General features: G+C 37.9%; 1 protein-coding gene across 1 annotated transcript in view; it reads right to left on the bottom strand.

The window, feature by feature from the left end:
- Positions 1-8060, bottom strand: part of LOC307161663 (NLR family CARD domain-containing protein 3-like) — a 339467-nt gene that overhangs the window by 46948 nt on the left and 284459 nt on the right. The gene's annotated exons all lie outside the window — the stretch shown is intronic.

Below are 8060 nucleotides of genomic sequence, written 5' to 3'. Positions count from 1 at the left end.
GGAAAAAATGGGTACCAAAAAGTACCTGTTTTTAATAATCAAGACATATTCTATTAATCAATAATTGTTTTGTTATTGTTTCAAGAATAAAAGATACTATGTAGGGGTGTCACACCACAGGCAGAAGCAACTAAACATGATTTATTTATAATCATTGTTGAGTAAAGTTACTTTGAAAAGTAATGCAGTGCAATATTACGTTACTCCCTTAAAAAGTCAAGTCACCTTCATTTATATAGCGCTTTTAACAATATAGACTGTTTCAAAGCAACTTTAGTGATAATAGGACATTACAGTAACAGAGATTGTTTAGGCTTTACAGCAGCTCTAGAATAAAGTTATTGTCCAACTAAAGTTAGTTTTGACTGATTCACTTTCGTGGCAAAGATCATTAGTTATTAACTTAGGGGCCGCTAACACGACACCGCTCTAACAGGAAACCCTTAACACGCTCCGGCTCATCCGCACATCAGCAGTGTTTGGTGCTCCAGAACGCAAACCTTGAAATAGTGAAATACTAATTTCGTTACTTTTTTTCGAAAAGTAATGCGTTACGTTACTTTTGCGTTACTTTTTTTCCCACCTGGGCTGGGTCTGTCTTTTTACAACTAAAAAGTTATAATTTTGGGCAAATGTAAAGACCCTTTCACACCAAAAGTGAAATAATAAGCCTCAGGCTGAAGGAAATGCGAAGTTTATAACCAATAATAAAAAAAAAAATCTATAGTCATTTTTGCTTATGGTTCATCAAAATGAATCATCAAAGGTCAGAAGCAAGTACATTGGTCAATAAAGTGAGAATAAATGCATACAAAATGTATGTTTTATTTAACATATTAAGTTATTGGATGTTTGCATAGGATTCTGATTCTGCATTTCACTGATTTTATTCATTTTGAGGAATATTGAATCTTTTTTTTTTGTGCAAGTGAGATGAGTAAATGTCACACAATCTCACATTTAGTCTAGAACTACAATAACCATTTACACACAACGCCTCTGCTCTTCGATTTGTCTCAACATGGGACAGGAGAGCTGTCAGTCAATAAAATTTACTAGTTGCTTGAAAAAGTAATCTGATTACGTAACTCAAGTTACCTGTGATGAGTTACCCCCCAACACTGTTTATAAATTATAATAATAACATTTACCATCCTGTTGGCAAAAATGGGTACAAAAAAGTACTTGTTCTTAATAATCAAGACATATTCTATTCATCAATAATTGTTTTGTTATTGTTTCGATGATAACAATAGGAAAGAGATGTTCTGGCTGGGAGACAGTGAGTCCTAAGCGCTTCAGATGGCTGAGGAGCGCAGATCTGTGAGAAATGAACTCCCACTGGGTCAAGATAAGCCAGTCGTCGATAACCCTTCTGTCTCGGGGGGGAAAGGGCTGAATCGCGGAGGCAGGGACAGTCCGAATGGCAGGACCGTGTACTGGTAGGCCACCTCTGCGAACACGAACCTCAAGAGCGGTCGGTGATGGGGTCTGTCTGGATATGAATGTATGTATCTTTCAGATCCACTGAGAAAAAACAATCCCCCGGGCGTACTTGCGCTGTGGCATCTTGACCGGCCGTTTCGTGAGGCCACGGTTCAGATGTCCGAGATCTAGGATGGGCCGCCATCCTTCTTGGGAATGGGAAAGTAGCGTCTGCAGAAGCTTGACTCGCTGTGGGGCGGAGGAACTGTTTCCACAGCTCCCTCCAGCTTCTTCTGCACGGAGGATGAGTGCATGTTGTGTGCCACCGGGGCAGTCTGCGAGCGAACTGGAGCGAGTAACCTTGTGTTACTGTGCTCAGAACCCAGTTAGACACACCGGGGATGGCTTTCCAAGCCTCGGCCCGGGAGGCTAGGGGCTGAATCATTTCAGGAGACAGCTCGCTGCATTTGCCCCTTAGAAGTTAGAAGAGGAAAAGTTACAGTTTTGGTTTTTATTTTGTTCACTATAACAGGGGTCAATTGCATGGGCCTGCAACATTTACTCCAACAGCTGGAACTGAACAGGGTGTTTGGAGGAACACTTGAGACTTAACCCTTCCCTCTTTCTTCCTGGTGGATCAGGATTGCTTCTGAGACACAGGGTCCAGCTTTATCTCAGGCCGGGTCCCTGCCGCTGAGGAGGGGATGGTAGCGAGAGTGGTGGATGTAGAAGTGCGTAGGAGGGCCGAGTATGGGGCGCGCCACGATTTGGTGAGTTAGTCATGAACCTCAGGGAAGAACGCTGCTGTACACGGTTGTACAAACCTCAAACCTCCACAACAAATTCAAATATTTTAGTAAAAAACATATGCTTTTGTGAGAATCAAACTTTGGCCTCATATGACACACAAAATCTACACATACACACACTACCCCACTGCCTGGAGAACACCAGTGAGATCAGCTCATAACACTGTTACAAAAACCTCCTTTTGGCAACCAGGAATCATTTTACATCTCAATGTCTATTACAGTAAACAACATACATAAAGGGACGCAGATACAGAGAATATCAATGCTAAGCTTTAAGAAAAGTTTATTTTCATTACGCTACTGTGAAGAGAGATCTGAAAAGCACTAGAACAGAAAAGATGAAATACCAAAGAATTGAATATGACCTTGGTATGCAATACAATACAGCAAACTGTCAATAACAGTTCAGTAAATACATTTAGCAAGCTCTGCCAAATTGCATTGCAGTCATGACCATATCTGCCATTCTAGAGGAGTTTCTTAGTCTTCTGACTAAAGACTTTCTCTCCCTCCGCTAGGCAGTCGTCTCTCAGTTCTGCTAAAATACTAACTGTAAGAAATACTTGGCTAGAATAGTGCAAGTTCTGCTATGTGGACTGCAATTGTAAGTATAAAAGCCCTGCGATGAGCTGGTATCTTCCCTCCTGGTCATTAAATGCACAAGAACTTGTTCAACTATAGTGCTTTGTATTTCATCAGGAACAAGTGTCTCTTTACCCCTGTGTGCTATTTGAGTTCCCAGTGTGACACCTGAGGTAATTATATTGTGTGTTAGTGTTTTCTGAATGAGAGCAGGGTTAAACCTGTGCCAAACGAGGGCATTTTTGTGTCGAGTTTTGCAGAAAACGTTGAGAAAATTGGAACGTGTGTGAAAACAGGGGAAATGTGTTAAACGTTTTGAGAAATGTGTCTTTGTTTCTAGAACTGAATGAACGGTTTGGGAAATTGGGCCGACTGAACCAGTTATAGTGTATTAGCAATCGGAAAAAACTGAACCTTTAACCTGTTGCTCACAGATCCCTGTTAATATAAACACACAAACCACTTTAAATCCTCATTATGAGCCCTAATCATAAATACAGTGCATGATCACAATCACAGTTTAAATAAATAAAAGGAAAATACATGATAAAATAAAAATACATAAACTGAATTACCTTAACTTCCATTTTCTAATGATCTCATGGTGGGTGGAGGGTTTACGCTTAATTAGCTGGCTCATTTTAATATGCATGCATGGCCACTCATGAGGTGATTTGCATTGACTAGTTATGGTTGAATGTGGGCATGTAAAGGGCATTATGTGCAATAAAAAATGTATGTGTGCAAATTCTTCGTTACACTGTGATTTATAAAGGGAAAATTGTGTGCAGGTGTGCGTACGCAAGGTTTTATGAATCTCAATGTGTGTTTGTGTACTCATCTCTGCTTTCTGGCGTAAGTTCACTTTTAGTTGGGATTGTACACACTCTTTTATAAAGGAGGCCACTGATAGGCTTAGCCTGTGAATATAGTACTTTAAACTGAACTGAGACATTTGAGCATTCACAATGAAAAGAAAAGAAGAAAAATAAAGACAAAAGGGATCTTTTTTATCTGTTATCTATTTCTGTGACAGATATAATTTTGTGTAGTGTTCTGTATCATCTTTACGATGTTTGCAAGGTATTTACACTGTAAAAAAAAAATAATTTGTAAATAAAACAAAGATTGTATTGCAGTTTGCTTTACAAGAAAATATTAAATACAAAAGTCAATGTTTAATTTCATTGTTACTTGCCTCTTCTTTGTAATTCTTTGTAAAATGTACTATCGATTTCTGTAGAAAAATGTTTCAAAGTAACTTTTTTTTTTTTAGTGTGGTTTTATTTTGCGTAATTATTCAACTTGTCAACTTGTTCACATCTAAAGAAAAGGATTTCATTAAAGAGAATATTTCTAGTCTGACCACTAGATGTCAGTAGCAGCTTGTTGTCAGTTTCCATGTGCCACCACAGTTGGAATAAAGAGACATGATGTGAATTAAAATACTTTCGTTATTGGTACTAGAAATATTACAGACTGTGAAAACAAAGGTATTTAAAAACGATGACGTAAGTTTAGTCATGTGACGCATATTGAACCCACAGATATTCATGTTTATACTGGTATTGTCCCTGTTATGTGCTTTTCACTTTCACACAGTTGCTAAATAAGTTCCTTTGCACACTCTTCATATCAGTCTACAGTCCTGCAATTATGACAGAAAATAAGATATACCCGTTTATACTTAGATTTAAACTTATAATTTCTATAGGCTACTCCACATAAAAATGTGAAAAAATGTGAATGTGTAGATTGTTTGATGTGTAGACACATAATATTAACATTACCTCTGTAGGCCTCTCTGTGGCAGCAGAAACTCTTTATCCTCATCGTCCTGTGAAGATGAGCATTTGGTCGAGTACACTTTAACACACTATTTGTCATAATTTCTGGTGTATTGAGTGGCTACTTACGACTGCCTGGGGTTCTGTTGGTACAGGAGAGGCTTCAAAAGACAGATATTACCATCAGAATCTGTTAGGACCAACAAAAAACCAACCCAAAGTAAAATAAATGGAAATATCAAATAGCCTATATAAAAAATAACACATATGTAAACATTTTATATTTTATGAAGGCCCTTGGATCTTCGGGAGTGACTGGCTCTGCTGCACTGCTAGACACTGGATGCTATTTAGTAATTTAATATGTCAAATGTTTGTAAAGCCAGGTAGCCTTCACCCATGATATGCTCAAGCCTTACCTGATTGAATTATGTTTTTATATTTAATTTTCAGCTGCTGCCGTGTTCTTCTAATACCTGCAGGATTGCCCCTACATGAAAATGTAAAACATTAGGCAGAATAACATACTGTTCTTCCAGTTTCACCTCTGATATTATAACAGTTGGGTAAGTTACTCTAAAAGAGTTATTAATTACTAACAACAACTGACATCTTCAACAGTGTAATTAGATGAATGTAATAATTACTATCTTTAGAAAGTATTGGTCTACTTATTACTAATTACTAAATCCCATATCAACCTCAACCACTTGAACAATACAAGGAGAGACAAGAAACTGCACTTTTAATGCTTTCAAATAAACAATATACAATTGCATGAATTATTCTTGAATTGAGCAAAGTGTGTAGAGGGAGAAGGTTATATACCTTTTAAAAATGTATGTTAAATATACAGAATTGTTCTATAGTCTAATGCAATTACATCAGATTTTACTTTAAATTACAGAAGAATTAAGAGTAATCCGATTACTTGGTAATTAATTACACCCATCACTGTATAACAGTAATTAAAATGTAAACTTACGCATTGACTCAATCAACTATTTTCTCCCTATAGCTAACTCTCTGTCCTTCGCTGCTGCAGCCGATATTTAAAATAATAATAATAATGTTCGTACTCTCCATATGCTTGCAGAAGCTCATCCAGTTCTGCTGGTGAGAAATATGCAGACCTCTTTTTGTCTGGCGCTGTTGCCATGGTGACTCATAATATCTGCGCTCCATTGATAATGGCTTTTTATAGTTGTGGTGCACACGAGTCAGTCAACTCAGAGTTGATTGAACTAACTCATTTCAGCTGTTCTGTAACCAAAAACTCAGAGTTTCCCAACTCAGGGTAAGTCAACTCAGAGTTCAAGTTTTAACTCAGAGTTGGTTGAACCTCCTTTCTGAAACAGGCCCCTGGACGCTTCAGTGAATGCTTAGATATTTTGCTAAATAAAATGATCCTGCCAGAAGAATTGCGTGATAACTTGATTATGTCTGTTCTGTCTGTATCATCTCAGTGAGCTTTTATGAGGTTTTACGCATGCGCTGTAAGGAGAATTTAGCGTTTCCGTTTCCCAACGTTTCAGTGTGGATGAGAAACTTTTGGAGAGCGCCTGAAAACGCTAGTGTGGACAGAGAGCGGTTTGTAATGAAATCTATCCGAATTAATATACGTAGCCTCAGTCTGGAGTCTAATCTTCTTACCTACATCTGACTACAACTCAACTTCTCTCAGCTGCAATCCTGATAACACACACCTGAACAAGCTAATCAAGCTCTTCAGGATTACTAGAAAGTTATAGACAGTAGAGTTAAAGGTTGGAGCTGAACTCAGCAGTAAAGTGGACCTCGAAGGCCAGAGTTGAGAAACCCTGACTACAGTCTTCTCCAATCCTGGTCCCGCTCTGCACATTTTGTATATATCGCCCTTATTTAACACATCTGATTCAGATCATCAGCTTGTTCGGTAAGAGAACTGAACTGAGGCTGTTTCTCAATTCCAGAAACGTTTCTGAGAATTGAGATGTGCTACGATCTTGCTGCTTACCCGACCCTCTCAGCAAATAGTGATTAACGACCAAAGCACAATAAATACAACATAATGTCACAACCTATTAAACATTTCTTTCATATTATTATCAACATTGTTTTCATAAGTGTATATGTTTTTTTTTTTTACTGTGTGTTTATGAGAAGCCTATGTGTTAGTCTACCTATGTTTGTCAATGTTAAGATTCTTTTTAATATGCCAATAACAATACTGCCTCTTTCTTCACTCTATTGAAATTAAGCAAACCAAATGTTCACTTTCACAAACTGTCATGTACAGGTGAAACTCGAAAAATTAGAATATCGCGCAAAAGTTATAATTTTGATGATTATGGCTTACAGCTTATGAAAACCCCAAATTCAAAATCTCAAAATATTACATGAAATCAATTAAAAAAAAAAGATTTTAAATACAGAAATGTCGGCCCTCTGAAAAGTATAATCATGCATATGTATTTAGTTATATATACTAAATATATTAGTTTCACCTTTTAATTTGAATTACTGAAATACACAAACTTTTGCACAATTTTCTAATTTTTCGAGCTTCATCTGTATTTTGATTTTTCGATTCTCTCAAGTCAGCATTCGATGCATCCTCGATATCAAGAACACACCCTGGCACTTTCATGCATCCTCTGCAACTTGCGTTCTTGAGGATTGAAATTGAACTTCGACGGTTGATGATGACGTAGTGCGAGAACACAAGGACGCAAGATCGCTGAAGAACCCATATTGAGAAACAGCCTGAGTGTGTCAGATAAGAGAGACATACAAAATGTGCAGAGAGGTGGGTCCCCAGATCCCTCTTCTTCAGATGGTGTTGCACTGCATTTTCATATTTCACCACAGATTTTGGGGCGCTATTGAGCTCTTAGTACAATCAGGGCCATCTTAGGACGGAGCAATTGACGTGCAAATCAGGTTCAGTCTCTGGATGCCTATTATCCCTCTTGGACATACATATGCTGTTCAGTATTTGAACGTCTGGCTAGGAGGGGGTTTTTTTATGTCTGTTTACAGGTGCAGGATATTAATGTATGTCTTACACACCCCTTGAGTGTGCAAATCTCATCACTCCCCCAATCTACTCTACTGCCTTATTTGTTGGTTGATCAGAATATGGGGAAAATAATCAACATTCAAGCATGAAAACTACAAAAACAAATTCAGACTTGGGCATAATAGGTCCTGTTTGAAAGAGTAGAGATGCATGGCACTAAACAGAAAGAGTTGATCAGAGGTTGCATTACAACTTGCCTGCATTCTTCACCATTAAGATGTTGGGGAGGACAGCTTGACACCATAAAGAGACCAATATGCTCAGTGAAGACCAGGAGTAAAATCTAAAGTTCAAGACACGCTTCCAAAGGCCGCAGAAATGAGCAATAGGATCCAGTGTCTAACTCACTTAGGATACAGAAACACTTGCACTTACAGACATATGGAAAATCAA

The sequence above is a fragment of the Squalius cephalus genome (genome assembly GCF_949319135.1).
Source record: "Squalius cephalus genome assembly, chromosome: 7".
Lineage (NCBI taxonomy): Eukaryota > Metazoa > Chordata > Actinopteri > Cypriniformes > Leuciscidae > Squalius > Squalius cephalus.
This window is presented reverse-complemented; position numbering and strand designations above follow the sequence as displayed.